The sequence below is a fragment of the Oncorhynchus nerka genome, linkage group LG24 (assembly GCF_034236695.1).
Source record: "Oncorhynchus nerka isolate Pitt River linkage group LG24, Oner_Uvic_2.0, whole genome shotgun sequence".
NCBI lineage: Eukaryota > Metazoa > Chordata > Actinopteri > Salmoniformes > Salmonidae > Oncorhynchus > Oncorhynchus nerka.
In genome coordinates, this window is record NC_088419.1 from 5,844,084 (window position 1) to 5,861,813 (window position 17,730).

The window sequence follows — 17,730 nt, forward strand, 5'->3', positions numbered from 1 at the left end:
AGTAGTAGTAGTAAATAAAGCCCTACTTCTCTCACTTACAGTAGTAGTAAGTAAAGCCCTACTTCTCTCACTTACAGTAGAAGTAGTATGTAAAGCCCTACTTCTCTCACTTACAGTAGTAGTAAGTAATGCCCTACTTCTCTCACTTACAGTAGTAGTAAGTAAAGCCCTACTTCTCTCACTTACAGGAGTAGTAAGTAAAGCCCTACTTCTCTCACTAGTAGTAGTAGTAAGTAAAGCCCTACTTCACTCACTAGTAGTAGTAGTAAGTAAAGCCCTACTTCTCTCACTAGTAGTAGTAGTAAGTAAAGCCCTACTTCACTCACTAGTAGTAGTAGTAAGTAAAGCCCTACTTCTCTCACTTACAGTAGTAGTAAGTAAAGCCCTACTTCTCTCACTAGTAGTAGTAGTAAGTAAAGCCCTATGTCTCTCACTAGTAGTAGTAGTAAGTAAAGCCCTACTTCTCTCACTTACAGGAGTAGTAAGTAAAGCCCTACTTCTCTCACTAGTAGTAGTAAGTAAAGCCCTACTTCTCTCACTTACAGTAGTAGTATGTAAAGCCCTACTTCTCTCACTTACAGTAGTCGTAAGTAAAGCCCTACTTCTCTCACTAGTAGTAGTAGTAAGTAAAGCCCTACTTCTCTCACTAGTAGTAGTAGTAAGTAAAGCCCTACTTCTCTCACTTACAGTAGTAGTAAGTAAAGCCCTACTTCTCTCACTTATCTCACATTGAAGCATAAGAACCAGTAAGCACATTGTCAACATCTGCAGCTAACATACCTGGACGGGGCCTGGGTAATACACCTCACCAGAAAAACAGCCCTCGTATTGCTTGTTGTTGCAACTACACAGTACGCACCTTAGTATGTCTTCCCATATTAATATCTCTGTTATGTTATCGCTCCATAACGGAGGACCTGGTTTATGTCTGTCTGTCTGTTAAGTCTGTGGTGTCGTTGTGAAGAGCAGAGCTGGGTGTGTCTCGGTCTTTGTGTTCTCAGAGCTTCAGCTGTTGTTGGAGAGGGGTGCTGTTTTGTTAGCCTGAGGCTCTGAATTCCTCAACTAGGGCCCCGTGCATGTCTCTCACTCTGTGTGTGTGTGTGTGTGTGTGTGTGTGTGTGTGTGTGTGTGTGTGTGTGTGTGTGTGTGTGTGTGTGTGTGTGTGTGTGTGTGTGTGTGTGTGTGTGTGTGTGTGTGTGTGTGTGTGTGTGTGTGTGTGTGATGAGCCTGGGAGACACTCCCCACACTGTTGCTAAAAGCTAGCACCACCACCTGGGTGTGTGGGAAGGAGGGTTGGAGGGAGGGAGGTATGGAGGGAAGGAGGTATGGAGGGAGAGAGGGAGGTATGGAGGGAAGGAGGTATGGAGAAAGGGAGAGAGGTATGGAGAGAGGGAGGGTCTAGAGGGGGCCGATATCTACATTCCTAATGCTCATGTGAGAGCTGAGATACATATTTAGGAATGGGTGAAAGCAGTGATAACTCAGTATTTCCTGTTCAATCATTTTCATGGAATTGTTCATGTTTCAGAGCGTTTCCATAATGAATAATTCTGTGAACGCAGAAAGATTAACATGGTCAGTTGCTAATAAAGTTTTATCAGTTCGGGATGTTTTCTTTTTTACAAACATTTGGGTAACAGTTGGGAAACATTACAAACGTTTGGGTAACAGTTGGGAAACATTACAAACGTTTGGTAACAGTTGGGAAACATTACAAACGTTTGGTAACAGTTGGAAAACATTACAAACGTTTGGGTAACAGTTGGGAAACATTACAAACGTTTGGTAACAGTTGGGAAACATTACAAACGTTTGGGTAACAGTTGGGAAACATTACAAACGTTTGGTAACAGTTGGGAAACATTACAAACGTTTGCACAGAAGGAAAGCAGAGGTACGTTTCCTGTCTTGCGTAATGGCATACCTTTCTCTATTAGTAGTTGAACTGGGAAAAAGCTGGGAATTTCTTTGTGTTTTCTTTCCTGCAAATTAGATATGCAACTGTTGATGAAGCATACACATGGAAAAAGCCTTGTAATAATTTTGGGGGGTAATATGAGCCTCTCATTATACCCCACATCGCTGCATTTGGGTTTTAGACTATAATATCGCATGGTACAGCAAACAACAGCCTGTCAGCACATCATACAAGTTGTCGTGAATCTCTTTACTTGTTGATACAACCTCTCTCAGCATTGTGTAACATTGGGTAACATTGGGTAACATTGGGTAACAGTGGGTAACAGTGGGTAACATTGGGTAACAGTTGGTAACAGTGGGTAACATTGGGTAACAGTGGGTAACATTGGGTAACATTGGGTAACAGTGGGTAACATTGGGTAACAGTTGGTAACATTGGGTAACATTGGGTAACATTGGGTAACAGTGGGTAACATTGGGTAACAGTTGGTAACAGTGGGTAACATTGGGTAACAGTGGGTAACATTGGGTAACAGTTGGTAACAGTGGGTAACATTGGGTAACAGTGGGTAACATTGGGTAACAGTTGGTAACAGTGGGTAACATTGGGTAACAGTTGGTAACATTGGGTAACAGTTGGTAACAGTGAGTAACAGTGGGTAACATTGGGTAACAGTGGGTAACATTGGGTAACATTGGGTAACAGTGGGTAACAGTGGGTAACAGTTGGTAACAGTGGGTAACAGTTGGTAACAGTGGGTAACAGTTGGTAACATTGGGTAACAGTGGGTAACATTGGGTAACAGTTGGTAACAGTGAGTAACAGTGAGTAACAGTGGGTAACAGTGGGTGACATTGGGTAACATTGGGTAACAGTTGGTAACAGTGGGTAACATTGGGTAACAGTGGGTAACATTGGGTAACAGTTGGTAACAGTGAGTAACAGTGGGTAACATTGGGTAACAGTGGGTAACATTGGGTAACAGTGGGTAACAGTGAGTAACAGTTGGTAACAGTGAGTAACATTGGGTAACATTGGGTAACATTGGGTAACAGTGGGTAACATTGGGTAACATTGGGTAACAGTGGGTAACAGTGGGTAACATTGGGTTTCATGGGGTAACAGGGGGTAACAGTGGGTAACAGTGGGTAACATTGGGTAACAGTGGGTAACAGTGGGTAACAGTGGGTAACATTGGGTAACAGTGGGTAACATTGGGTTTCATGGGGTAACATGGGGTAACAGTGGGTAACAGTGGGTAACATTGGGTAACAGTGGGTAACAGTGGGTAACAGTTGGTAACAGTGGGTAACATTGGGTTTCATGGGGTAACATGGGGTAACAGTGGGTAACAGTGGGTAACATTGGGTAACAGTGGGTAACAGTGGGTAACAGTTGGTAACAGTGGGTAACATTGGGTAACAGTTGGTAACAGTGGGTAACAGTGGGTAACAGTGGGTAACATTGGGTAACATTGGGTAACAGTGGGTAACAGTGGGTAACATTGGGTTTCATTGGGTAACAGTGGGTAACAGTGGGTAACAGTGGGTAACATTGGGTTTCATTGGGTAACAGTGGGTAACATTGGGTAACAGTGGGTAACAGTGGGTAACATTGGGTTTCATTGGGTAACAGTGGGTAACAGTGGGTAACAGTGGGTAACATTGGGAAACAGTTGGTAACAGTGGGTAACATTGGGTAACAGTGGGTAACAGTGGGTAACATTGGGTAACATTGGGTAACAGTGGGTAACAGTGGGTAACATTGGGTTTCATTGGGTAACAGTGGGTAACAGTGGGTAACAGTGGGTAACATTGGGTTTCATTGGGTAACAGTGGGTAACATTGGGTTTCATTGGGTAACAGTGGGTAACAGTGGGTAACAGTGGGTAACATTGGGAAACAGTTGGTAACAGTGGGTAACATTGGGTAACATGGGGTAACAGTTGGTAACAGTGGGTAACATTGGGTAACAGTGGGTAACAGTGGGTAACATTGGGTAACAGTTGGTAACAGTGGGTAACATTGGGTAACATTGGGTAACATTGGGTAACATTGGGTTTCATTGGCTAACAGTTGGTAACAGTGGGTAACATTGTGTTTCATTGGGTAACAGTTGGTAACAGTGGGTAACAGTTGGTAACAGTGGGTAACATTGGGTAACAGTTGGTAACATTGGGTAACAGTTGGTAACAGTGAGTAACAGTGGGTAACATTGGGTAACAGTGGGTAACATTGGGTAACAGTGGGTAACATTGGGTAACAGTGGGTAACAGTGGTGTGATGAAGGAAACATACAGGAACTCAAATCCTTCTGTTCACCTGATTTAGAATTCCTCACAATCAAATGTAGACCGCATTATCTTCCAAGAGAATTCTCTTCGATTATAATCACAGCCGTATATATCCCCCCCAAGCAGACACATCGATGGCTCTGAACAAACTTTATTTAACTCTTTGCAAACTGGAAACCATTTATCCGGAGGCTGCATTCATTGTAGCTGGGGATTTTAACAAAACTAATCTGAAAACAAGACTCCCTAAATTTTATCAGCATATCGATTGCGCAACCAGGGGTGGTAAAACCTTGGATCATTGTTACTCTAACTTCCGCGACGCATATAAGGCCCTGCCCCGCCCCCCTTTCGGAAAAGCTGACCACGACTCCATTTTGCTGATCCCTGCCTACAGGCAGAAAATAAAACAAGAGGCTCCCACGCTGAGGTCTGTCCAACGCTGGTCAGACCAAGCTGACTCCACACTCCAAGACTGCTTCCATCACGTGGACTGGGACATGTTTCGTATTGCGTCAGATGGAAATATTGACGAATACGCTGATTCGGTGTGCGAGTTCATTAGAACGTGCGTCGAAGATGTCGTTCCCATAGCATCGATAAAAACATTCCCAAACCAGAAACCGTGGATTGATGGCAGCATTCGCGTGAAACTGAAAGCGCGAACCACTGCTTTTAATCAGGGCAAGGTGTCTGGTAACATGTCCGAATATAAACAATGCAGCTATTCCCTCCGCAAGGCTATTAAACAAGCTAAGTGTCAGTACAGAGCCAAAGTGGAATCTCAATTCAATGGCTCAGACACAAGAGGCATGTGGCAGGGTCTACAGTCAATCACGGACTACAAGAAGAAACCCAGCCCAGTCACGGACCAGGATGTCTTGCTCCCAGGCAGACTAAATAACTTTTTTGCCCGCTTTGAGGACAATACAGTGCCACTGACACGGCCTGCAACGAAAACATGCGGTCTCTCCTTCACTGCAGCCGAGGTGAGTAAGACATTTAAACGTGTTAACCCTCGCAAGGCTGCAGGCCCAGACGGCATCCCCAGCCGCGCCCTCAGAGCATGCGCAGACCAGCTGGCCGGTGTGTTTACGGACATATTCAATCAATCCCTATACCAGTCTGCTGTTCCCACATGCTTCAAGAGGGCCACCATTGTTCCTGTTCCCAAGAAAGCTAAGGTAACTGAGCTAAACGACTACCGCCCCGTAGCACTCACTTCCTTCATCATGAAGTGCTTTGAGAGACTAGTCAAGGACCATATCACCTCCACCCTACCTGACACCCTAGACCCACTCCAATTTGCTTACCGCCCAAATAGGTCCACAGACGATGCAATCTCAACCACACTGCACACTGCCCTAACCCACCTGGACAAGAGGAATACCTATGTGAGAATGCTGTTCATCGACTACAGCTCGGCATTCAACACCATAGTACCCTCCAAGCTCGTCATCAAGCTCGAGACCCTGGGTCTCGACCCCGCCCTGTGCAACTGGGTACTGGACTTCCTGACGGGCCGCCCCCAGGTGGTGAGGGTAGGCAACAACATCTCTTCCCCGATGATCCTCAACACGGGGGCCCCACAAGGGTGCGTTCTGAGCCCTCTCCTGTACTCCCTGTTCACCCACGACTGCGTGGCCACGCACGCCTCCAACTCAATCATCAAGTTTGCGGACGACACAACAGTGGTAGGCTTGATTACCAACAACGACGAGACGGCCTACAGGGAGGAGGTGAGGGCCCTCGGAGTGTGGTGTCAGGAAAATAACCTCACACTCAACGTCAACAAAACTAAGGAGATGATTGTGGACTTCAGGAAACAGCAGAGGGAACACCCCCCTATCCACATCGATGGAACAGTAGTGGAGAGGGTAGCAAGTTTTAAGTTCCTCGGCATACACATCACAGACAAACTGAATTGGTCCACTCACACTGACAGCGTCGTGAAGAAGGCGCAGCAGCGCCTCTTCAACCTCAGGAGGCTGAAGAAATTCGGCTTGTCACCAAAAGCACTCACAAACTTCTACAGATGCACAATCGAGAGCATCCTGGCGGGCTGTATCACCGCCTGGTACGGCAACTGCTCCGCCCTCAACCGTAAGGCTCTCCAGAGGGTAGTGAGGTCTGCACAACGCATCACCGGGGCAAACTACCTGCCCTCCAGGACACCTACACCACCCGATGTTACAGGAAGGCCATAAAGATCATCAAGGACATCAACCACCCGAACCACTGCCTGTTCACCCCGCTATCATCCAGAAGGCGAGGTCAGTACAGGTGCATCAAAGCTGGGACCGAGAGACTGAAAAACAGCTTCTATCTCAAGGCCATCAGACTGTTAAACAGCCACCACTAACATTGAGTGGCTGCTGCCAACACACTGTCATTGACACTGACCCAACTCCAGCCACTTTAATAATGGGAATTGATGGGAAATGATGTAAATATATCACTAGCCACTTTAAACAATGCTACCTTATATAATGTTACTTACCCTACATTATTCATCTCATATGCATACGTATATACTGTACTCTACATCATCGACTGCATCCTTATGTAATACATGTATCACTAGCCACTTTAACTATGCCACTTTGTTTACTTTGTCTACATACTCATCTCATATGTATATACTGTACTCGATACCATCTACTGTATGCTGCTCTGTACCATCACTCATTCATATATCCTTATGTACATATTCCTTATCCCCTTACACTGTGTATAAGACAGTAGTTTTGGAATTGTTAGTTAGATTACTTGTTGGTTATCACTGCATTGTCGGAACTAGAAGCACAAGCATTTCGCTACACTCGCATTAACATCTGCTAACCATGTGTATGTGACAAATAAAATTAGATTTGATTTGATTTGATTTGATGTACGTGACAAGGTCCACAGACAATCACAGATTACAAAGGGAAAACCAGCCACATCACGGCACCTACGTCTTGCTCCCAAACAAGCTAAACACCTTCTTCACCCGGTTTGCAGAAAACACAGTGCCACCGATGTTGCCTGCTTCCAAGGACTGTGGGCTCTCGTTCTCCATGGCCGACAAGAGCAAGACATTTTTAGGAGTGTTAACGCTCGCAAGGCTGCTGGCCCAGAAGGCATCCCTAGCCGCGTCCTCAGAGCTTTCGGACATACCTGTATTCAATCAATCATTCTCAATCGATCACCAAAGAAAGCAAAGGTAACTGAACTAAATGACTATGGGCACCTAGCACTCACTTCTATCATTATGAAGTGCTTCTAGAGGCTAGTTAAAAACCTCTTTAGGATAGGGGACGGTTGCATCCCACTTGGGCAATAAACAGGGAAAATGCAGTGCTGCAAATTCAAAAAAATGATATAAAATCAAACTTTCATTAAATCACACATGTAAGATACCAAATTAAAGCTACACTTGTTGTGAATACAGCCAACATGTCAGATTGTAAAAAGGCTTTTCGGCGAAAGCATAAGAAGCTATTATCTGATGATAGCACAATAGTAAACAAAGAGGGTAGCATATTTCAACCCTGCAGGCGCTACACAAAACGTAGAAATAAAATATAAAACATACATTACCTTTGACAAGCTTCTTTTGTTGGCACTCCAATATGTCCCATAAACATCACAATTGGTCCTTTTGTTCGATTAATTCCGTCCATATATATCCAAAATGTCCATTTATTTGACGTGTTTGATCCAGAAAAAAACAGTTTCCAAAACATACCTGACACCCTAGACCCACTGCAATTTGCTTACCGCCCCAATAGATCCACAGACGATGTAATCACCATCGCAGTGCGCACTGCCCTATCCCACCTGGACAAGAGGAATACCTACATCAGAATGCTGGTCATTGACTTCAACACCATAGTACCCTCCAAGCTCATCAAGCTAGGGGCCCTGGGACTGAACCCCGCCCTGTGCAACTGGGTCCTGGACTTCCTGACGGGCCGCCCCCCATATGGTGAAGGTAGGAAACAACACCTCCACTATGCTGATCCTCAACACAGGGGCCCCACAAGGGAAGTCTCTGTTCACCCATGATCACGTGGCCACACACACCTCCAAATCAATCAAGTTTACAGATGACACAACAGTAGTCGGCCTGGTTACCAACAATGATGAGACAGCCAACAGGGATGAGGTGAGGGCCCTGGCGGAGTGGTGCCTGGAAAATAACCTCTCCCTCAACGCCAACAAAACAAAGGAGCTGATCGTAGACTTTAGGAAACAGCAGAGGGAGCACGCCCCCATCCACATCGACGGGACTGTAGTGAAGAAGATGGAAAGTTCCTCGGCATATACATCACTGACAATTTGAAATGGTCCACCCACACAGACAGAGTAGTGAAGAAGGCGCAACAGCGCTTCTTCAACCTCAGGAGACTGAAAAAAATAGTTCTTGGCCCCTAAGACCCTCAGAAACTTTTACAGTGTGGGGGGTACTGTGCTGCAGGAGGGACTGGTGCACTTCACAAAATAGATGGCACCATGAGGTAGGAAAATTTGGTGGATATATTGAAGCAACATCTCAAGACATCAGTCAGGAAGTTAAAGCTTGGTCCAATGATGGCGAGCTTTACACGACTCCAGCTGACGCTTGGCATTGTGCATGGTGATCTTAGGCTTGTGTGCAGCTGCTTGGCCATGGAAACCATTTCATGAAGCTCCCGACGTACAGTTATTGTGCTGACGTTGCTTCCAGAGGCAGTTTGGAATTTGTTAGTGAATGTCGCAACCGAGGACAGACCATTTTTACACGCTAAGTCTCAGTGGTCCCGTTCTGGGAGCTTGGCCTACCACTTTGCGGCTGAGCCGTTGTTGCTCCTAGACATTTCCACTTCACAAAAACAGCTCTTACAGTTTGCAGTGGAAGCTCTAGCAGGGCAGAAATTTGACAAACTGACTTGTTAAAAAGGTGGCATCCTATGACAGTGCCACGTTGAAAGTCACTGAGCTATTCATTAAGGCCATTCTGCTGACAATGTGTTGCTATGGAGATTGCATGGCTGTATGCTGAATTTTATACACCTGTCAACAGAGGGTGTGACTGAAATAGCCGAATCCACTAATTTGAAGGGGTGTCCACATACTGTACTATACACTGTATATACAGTGTGTGTGTGTGTGTGTGTGTGTGTGTGTGTGTGTGTGTGTGTGTGTGTGTGTGTGTGTGTGTGTGTGTGTGTAGTCTTTTGAGTGTGCATAAAGTCAGTGTAAAAACATTTAATGAAATTAAAGGGGTCCGTTTGGTTAGCCATTTGGTTAGCCGTTTAGTTAGCTATTTAGTTAGTTATTTAGTTAGCTAGTTGGTTAGCCATTTAGTTAGCCCTTTAGTTAGCCATTTAGTTAGCCATTTAGTTAGCTATTTGGTTAGCTATTAGGCTAGCTATTTGGTTAGCCATTTAGGTAGCTATTTAGGTAGCTTTTTAGTTAGCCATTTGGTTAGCTATTTGATTAGCCATTTGGTAAGCTATTTAGTTAGCTATTTAGTTAGCTATTTAGTTGGCTATTTAGCAGTCGTATGGCTTGGGGATAGAATCTGTTCGGGAGCCATAAGGGGTTGTAATAGAGGTCCTGGATGGCAGGGAGCTCGGCCCCAGTGATGCACCTGGGTTGTCCGCACCCTCTGTATCGCCATGCGACCGGTGCAGTGGACATACCAAGCGGTGATGCAGCAAGTCAATATGCTTGTCAATGGTGCAGCTGTAGAACTTTTTGAGGATTTGAGGGCCCGTATGCTGTCGCGCCATCTTCATGACTGTTTGAATGTGTGTGGACCATTTTTATGTCTTTAGCAAATTGGATACTGTCATACTGTCATACTTCGAGATGGCCACTGGTCTTACAGTTTGGGATATTTTGTTGTGATTTGGTGAGGGAGGATAAATTATCTGGGGAGAAAGGTTAGGTTATAATTGCCTTATAATTATTCCTGTGCTATCAATCTGTGGAATCCATGTAGCAAAATAGAATGTAAGCTTGCAAGACTTGGGGGATGGTTGTACTAGGTTAAGGTCATAGTGGAATAAAGGAATCTAAGTTAAGGTCATAGTGGAATCTTTTTTAATTTTTTTATTTTACCTTTATTTTACTAGGCAAGTCAATTCTTATTTTCAATGACGGCCTAGGAACAGTGGGTTAACTGCCTGTTCAGGGGCAGAACGACAGATTTGTACCTTGTCAGCTCGGGGATTCGAACTTGCAACCTTTCGGTTACTAGTCCAACGCTCTAACCACTAGGCTACCCTGCCGCCCCAGGTTAAGGTCATAGTAGAATAGAGGAATCTAGGGCAAGGTCATAGTGGAATAAAGGAATCTAGGTTAAGGTCATAGTGGAATAGAGTAATCTAGGTTAAGGTCATAGTGGAATAAAGGAATCTAGGTTAAGGTCATAGTAGACTAAAGTAATCTAGGTTAAGGTCATAGTGGAATAGAGTAATCTAGGTTAAGGTCATAGTGGAATAAAGGAATCTAGGTTAAGGTCATAGTGGAATAGAGTAATCTAGGTTAAGGTCATAGTGGAATAAAGGAATCTAGGTTAAGGTCATAGTGGAATAGAGGAATCTAGGTTAAGGTCATAGTGGAATAAAGGAATCTAGGTTAAGGTCATAGTGGAATAAAGGAATCTAGGTTAAGGTCATAGTGGAATAAAGGAATCTAGGTTAAGGTCATAGTGGAATAGAGGAATCTAGGTTAAGGTCATAGTGGAATAAAGGAATCTAGGTTAAGGTCATAGTGGAATAGAGGAATCTAGGTTAAGGTCATAGTGGAATAAAGGAATCTAGGTTAAGGTCATAGTGGAATAGAGTAATCTAGGTTAAGGTCATAGTAGATTTGAGGAATTTGAATAGAAATTCCTCAACATGTCAACTGCATGTCTGTTGACACACAACAGGGAAACATCTACAGGTGGAATATCCAAAATGTCGCCCACGTTAATTGTGTGTGTGTGTGTACTGCTTCTTTTCTTACAGTATAAAGAGTAGTATATTCACATATAATGTTAATATATTGTATTATACAGTAGTAGTGTATAGGAAACAGGCATTACTCAAACAGGGGGATATGTCAAGGCTCTCTGTAATTAATATAGTATCGTATAGGAAACAGGCATTACTCAAACAGGGGGATATGTCAAGGCTCTCTGTAATTAATATAGTATCGTATAGGAAACAGGCATTACTCAAACAGGGGGATATGTCAAGGCTCTCTGTAATTAATATAGTATCGTATAGGAAACAGGCATTACTCAAACAGGGGGATGTGTCAAGGCTCTCTGTAATTAATATAGTATCGTATAGGAAACAGGCATTACTCAAACAGGGGGATGTGTCAAGGCTCTCTGTAATTAATATAGTATCGTATAGGAAACAGTCATTACTCAAACAGGGGGATGTGTCAAGGCTCTCTGTAATTAATATAGTATCGTATAGGAAACAGGCATTACTCAAACAGGGGGATGTGTCACGTCTTGTCTGTCTCTGTAATTAATATCAGTCATTCAGGACAGGAGCTGTCTCCTTTATTACGCAATAAGCATTTCTATGTATCATCACCAGTAATGTTCAATCAGCCATTGACAGAAATACCATGGGTATGACATGTTTCTTAATGAAATGCTCCCATAATGTTTCATTCAAGGCATTATTATACACCTTCTTCTAATCCATAGTATCTGTTTAACAAACTGAAAAAAACAACGTCTGAAAACTGACAATACGTTTGACAGATCAGGTGACCTCCGAGGCCACAAATGCAGACCCCCCCCCCCCACACTGTATACCCACCTTTTCCAAAAGAGTCAGAATACAAAAAGACTTGATTTGGAGTTGGAATAGTTGATTAGGAGTTGGAATAGTTGTTTTGGAGTTGGAATAGTTGTTTTGGAGTTGGAATAGTTGTTTTGGAGTTGGAATAGTTGATTTGGAGTTGGAATAGTTGATTTGGAGTTGGCAGAGTTGATTTGGAATTGATAGGCTTGAGTTGGAGTTGATAGACTTGAGTTGGAGTTGATAGGAATGATTTGGAGTTGATGAGGTTGAGTTGGAGTTGATAGGGTTGAGTTGGAGTAGGTAGGGTTGAGTTGGAGTAGGTAGGGTTGAGTTGGAGTAGGTAGGGTTGATAGGGTTGAGTTGGAGTTGAAAGGGTTGAGTTGGAGTAGGTAGCGTTGAGTTGGAGTAGGTAGAGTTGATAGGGTTGAGTTGGAGTTGAATGGGTTGAGTTGGAGTAGGTAGGGTTGATATGGTTGAGTTGGAGTTGATAGGGTTGAGTTGGAGTTGATAGGGTTGAGTTGGAGTTGATGGGGTTGAGTTGGAGTAGGTAGGGTTGAGTTGGAGTTGATAGGGTTGAGTTGGAGTTGATAGGGTTGAGTTGGAGTTGATGGGGTTGGAGTTGGAGTAGGTAGGGTTGAGTTGGAGTAGGTAGGGTTGAGTTGGAGTTGATAGGGTTGAGTTGGAGTTGATAGGGTTGAGTTGGAGTAGGTAGGGATGAGTTGGAGTAGGTAGGGTTGAGTTGGAGTTGATAGGGTTGAGTTGGAGTTGAAAGGGTTGAGTTGGAGTAGGTAGCGTTGAGTTGGAGTTGATAGGGTTGAGTTGGAGTTGAAAGGGTTGAGTTGGAGTAGGTAGCGTTGAGTTGGAGTAGGTAGGGTTGAGTTGGAGTAGGTAGGGTTGAGTTGGAGTAGGTAGGGTTGAGTTGGAGTAGGTAGGGTTGCATACTGCGGAGTCATAACCCCAGGTGCTGGAATGCGCGCAAACAATATTCACCTGAACAGACTTGCAGTGATAATGGTGATTCTTCCAACTCAACTCAGGTAGCAAATGCAATGCTTTCATATATCTGCACTGGTAAAAGCCCTCATACCGTCAAGAAATGTCAATCGCCTTACTGTTCTCTCCTCGGGCTTCATGTTTATATTATACATAATATGATGGTCGAATTTTGACCGACTTCAAACGACCCAGGAATAGTTTAGTTTCCAGTAAAACGTAAACAATAATTGATAACTCCAACCGCTTTGACCGGAGGTAACCGTCTGCTACCGGAATCTGAGTTTACACATCTGACATTTAAAAAACACATTGAAGTTATTATATTTGTGTCTTACCTAATTGAAGGAAATGTTCCTCCACGAGCATCTGCACAGAAATGTTCTATAGTTATTTCTAATAGATTGGTTCCTAGTCCTGACTGACTCTGACTCCAACAGAAGGTGTATGTGGAACAGGTATTTACTCGAGCCAGGCCACTCCCTTGCCTTGGTAGGTAGGCTACTTCCTTATTTCTGTAGCGTGGACCTCTCTCTCTCTCTCTCTCTCTCTCTCTCTGTCACTCTCTCTCTCTCTCTCTCTCTCTCTCTCTGTCTCTCTCTCTCTCTCTCTCTCTCTCTCTCTCTCTCTGTCAATGTATTTTGTGTTTTAGGAAAATAAAGGATTTTATGTTGTAATCAGCTTTGCAGTTTTTTTATTTTTATAACCCATAGACATATTGGTGTTGGGCTATATTTGCTGTAGGACTACAGTATATTGTCTTTGCTGTAGTAAACATGCAAAAGCTATTTCAAAGTACTGGGATAATATATAGATCCAAATGTTTCCAGTGTGTTTTCCATTGAAAGGATGGTTTTTGTTACCTTGATTTAAGGCAAGTCAGTGAAGAACATATTCTTATTTACAATGACGGCCTACAAAAGACAAAAGGCCTCCTGCGGGGACGGGTGTAAGGGTTTTCCTGTGGTGAAGGAGAAGCGGACCAAAATGCAGCGTGGTGGTTATTCATGTTCTTTAATAAAGGATCTAGACATGAAATAACGAACAAAACAATAAATGTACGAAAACCTAAACAGTCCTATCTGGTGCAAAACACAGAGACAGGAACAATCACCCACAAACACACAGTGAAACCCAGGCTACCTAAGTATGATTCTCAATCAGAGACAACTAATGACACCTGCCTCTGATTGAGAACCATACTAGGCCGAAACATAGAAATACCCAAAACCTAGAAAAACAAACATAGACTGCCCACCCAACTCACGCCCTGACCATACTAACTAAATACAAAACAAAGGAAATAAAGGTCCGAACGTGACAACGGGGGCCAGGGTTAAAACATTTTTTTAAATATAGGACAAAACGCACATCACAACAAGAGAGAAAAAACAACATGACATAAAGAGAGACCTAAGACAACAACATAGCAAGGCAGCAACACATGACAACACAGCATGGTAGCAACACAACATGACAACAACATGGTAGCAGCACAGCATGGTAGTAACACAACATGGTAGCAGCACAGCATGGTAGTAACACAACATGGTAGCAACACAGCATGGTAGCAGCACAACATGGTAGCAGCACAGCATGGTAGCAACACAACATGACAACAACATGGTAGCAACACAGCATGGTAGCAACACAACATGACAACAACATGGTAGCAACACAGCATGGTAGCAGCACAGCATGGTAGCAGCACAGCATGGTAGCAAAACAACATGACAACAACATGGTAGCAACACAACCTGGTAGCAGCACAACATGGTAGCAGCACAAAAACATGGTACAAACATTATTGGGCACAGACAACAGCACAAAGGTCAAGAAGGTAGAGACAACAATACATGACACAAAGCAGCCACAACTGTCAGTAAAAGTGTCCACGATTGAGTCTTTGAATGACGAGATTGAGATAAAACGACACATGGTATACAAAGTCCACATTTCCATTTATCTCAAACGATCCAGAACGCACAATAAGAATCATATGTAAGCCTTCTCCAAGACAAAGGGTTGACTGATTTGGGAGGCATCTTTTTTTTTTATAGGCTAATGATATTATTTCCACAGTTTTCCAATAACAAATATATTGACCAGTAGAGGGCAGTATAGATCTAAACACACCACTGGTCTCCGCTGCCATCTCAGACACTACCTACCTTAGTTCAAATCTTGCCCGCTAGACTCTGTATGAAAAGCCCTTTAGAGTCTGTATTAAAAGCCCGTTAGAGTCTGTATTAAAAGCCCGTTAGAGTCTGTATGAAAAGCCCGTTAGAGTCTGTATGAAAAGCCCGTTAGAGTCTGTATGAAAAGCATAACATAAGATACTTTTTTGATTGACATAAGAGGGTTGATATAACTGTAGTTCTGTTCTAGGTACTAGACAGAAGGCTAGAGGGTTGATATAACTGTAGTTCTGTTCTAGGTACTAGACAGAAGGTTAGAGGGTTGATATATCTGTAGTTCTAGGTACTAGACAGAAGGCTAGAGGGTTGATATAACTGTAGTTCTAGGTACTAGACAGAAGGCTAGAGGGTTGATATAACTGTAGTTCTGTTCTAGGTACTAGACAGAAGGTTAGAGGGTTGATATATCTGTAGTTCTAGGTACTAGACAGAAGGCTAGAGGGTTGATATAACTGTAGTTCTAGGTACTAGACAGAAGGCTAGAGGGTTGACATAACTGTAGTTCTGTTCTAGGTACTAGACAGAAGGCTAGAGGGTTGATATAACTGTAGTTCTGTTCTAGGTATTAGACAGAAGGCTAGAGGGTTGATATAACTGTAGTTCTGTTCTAGGTACTAGACAGAAGGCTAGAGGGTTGATATAACTGTAGTTCTAGGTACTAGACCGAAGGCTAGAGGGTTGATATAACTGTAGTTCTGTTCTAGGTACTAGACAGAAGGTTAGAGGGTTGATATATCTGTAGTTCTAGGTACTAGACCGAAGGCTAGAGGGTTGATATAACTGTAGTTCTAGGTACTAGACAGAAGGCTAGAGGGTTGATATAACTGTAGTTCTAGGTACTAGACCGAAGGCTAGAGGGTTGATATAACTGTAGTTCTGTTCTAGGTACTAGACAGAAGGCTAGAGGGTTGATATAACTGTAGTTCTGTTCTAGGTACTAGACAGAAGGCTAGAGGGTTGATATAACTGTAGTTCTGTTCTAGGTAGTAGACAGAAGGCTAGAGGGTTGATATAACTGTAGTTCTGTTCTAGGTACTAGACAGAAGGCTAGAGGGTTGACATAACTGTAGTTCTAGGTACTAGACAGAAGGCTAGAGGGTTGACATAACTGTAGTTCTAGGTACTAGACAGAAGGCTAGAGGGTTGATATAACTGTAGTTATGTTCTAGGTACTAGACAGAAGGTTAGAGGGTTGATATAACTGTAGTTCTGTTCTAGGTACTAGACAGAAGGTTAGAGGGTTGATATATCTGTAGTTCTAGGTACTAGACCGAAGGCTAGAGGGTTGATATAACTGTAGTTCTAGGTACTAGACAGAAGGCTAGAGGGTTGATATAACTGTAGTTCTAGGTACTAGACCGAAGGCTAGAGGGTTGATATAACTGTAGTTCTGTTCTAGGTACTAGACAGAAGGCTAGAGGGTTGATATAACTGTAGTTCTGTTCTAGGTACTAGACAGAAGGCTAGAGGGTTGATATAACTGTAGTTCTGTTCTAGGTAGTAGACAGAAGGCTAGAGGGTTGATATAACTGTAGTTCTGTTCTAGGTACTAGACAGAAGGCTAGAGGGTTGACATAACTGTAGTTCTAGGTACTAGACAGAAGGCTAGAGTGTTGACATAACTGTAGTTCTAGGTAGTAGACAGAAGGCTAGAGGGTTGACATAACTGTAGTTCTGTTCTAGGTACTAGACAGAAGGCTAGAGGGTTGATATAACTGTAGTTCTGTTCTAGGTACTAAACAGAAGGCTAGAGGGTTGATATAACTGTAGTTCTGTTCTAGGTACTAAACAGAAGGCTAGAGGGTTGACATAACTGTAGTTCTAGGTACTAGACAGAAGGCTAGAGGGTTGACATAACTGTAGTTCTGTTCTAGGTACTAAACAGAAGGCTAGAGGGTTGATATAACTGTAGTTCTGTTCTAGGTATTAGACAGAAGGTTAGAGGGTTGATATAACTGTAGTTCTGTTCTAGGTACTAGACAGAAGGTTAGAGGGTTGATATAACTGTAGTTCTAGGTACTAGACAGAAGGCTAGAGGGTTGATATAACTGTAGTTCTAGGTACTAGACAGAAGGCTAGAGGGTTGATATAAGTGTAGTTCTAGGTACGAGACAGAAGGCTAGAGGGTTGATATAACTGTAGTTCTGTTCTAGGTACTAGACAGAAGGCTAGAGGGTTGATATAACTGTAGTTCTGTTCTAGGTACTAGACAGAAGGCTAGAGGGATGACATAACTGTAGTTCTGTTCTAGGTACTAGACAGAAGGCTAGAGGGTTGATATAACTGTAGTTCTGTTCTAGGTACTAGACAGAAGGCTAGAGGGTTGATATAACTGTAGTTCTGTTCTAGGTACTAGACAGAAGGCTAGAGGGTTGATATAACTGTAGTTCTAGGTACTGGACAGAAGGCTAGAGGGTTGATATAACTGTTGTTCTAGGTACTAGACCGAAGGCTAGAGGGTTGATATAACTGTAGTTCTAGGTACTAGACAGAAGGCTAGAGGGTTGATATAACTGTAGTTCTAGGTACTAGACCGAAGGCTAG

General features: G+C 43.3%; 1 protein-coding gene across 1 annotated transcript in view; it reads right to left on the reverse strand.

The window, feature by feature from the left end:
* LOC115110872 (protein-tyrosine kinase 2-beta-like) overlaps positions 1–13,474 on the reverse strand; it is an 89,758-nt gene extending 76,284 nt beyond the window's left edge. Inside the window, exon 1 of the mRNA XM_065008568.1 lies at positions 13,327–13,474. The gene's annotated coding sequence lies outside the window, so the exon portion shown is untranslated. The remainder of the gene's footprint in view (positions 1–13,326) is intronic.
* Between the last annotated feature and the right edge of the window lie 4,256 nt (positions 13,475–17,730).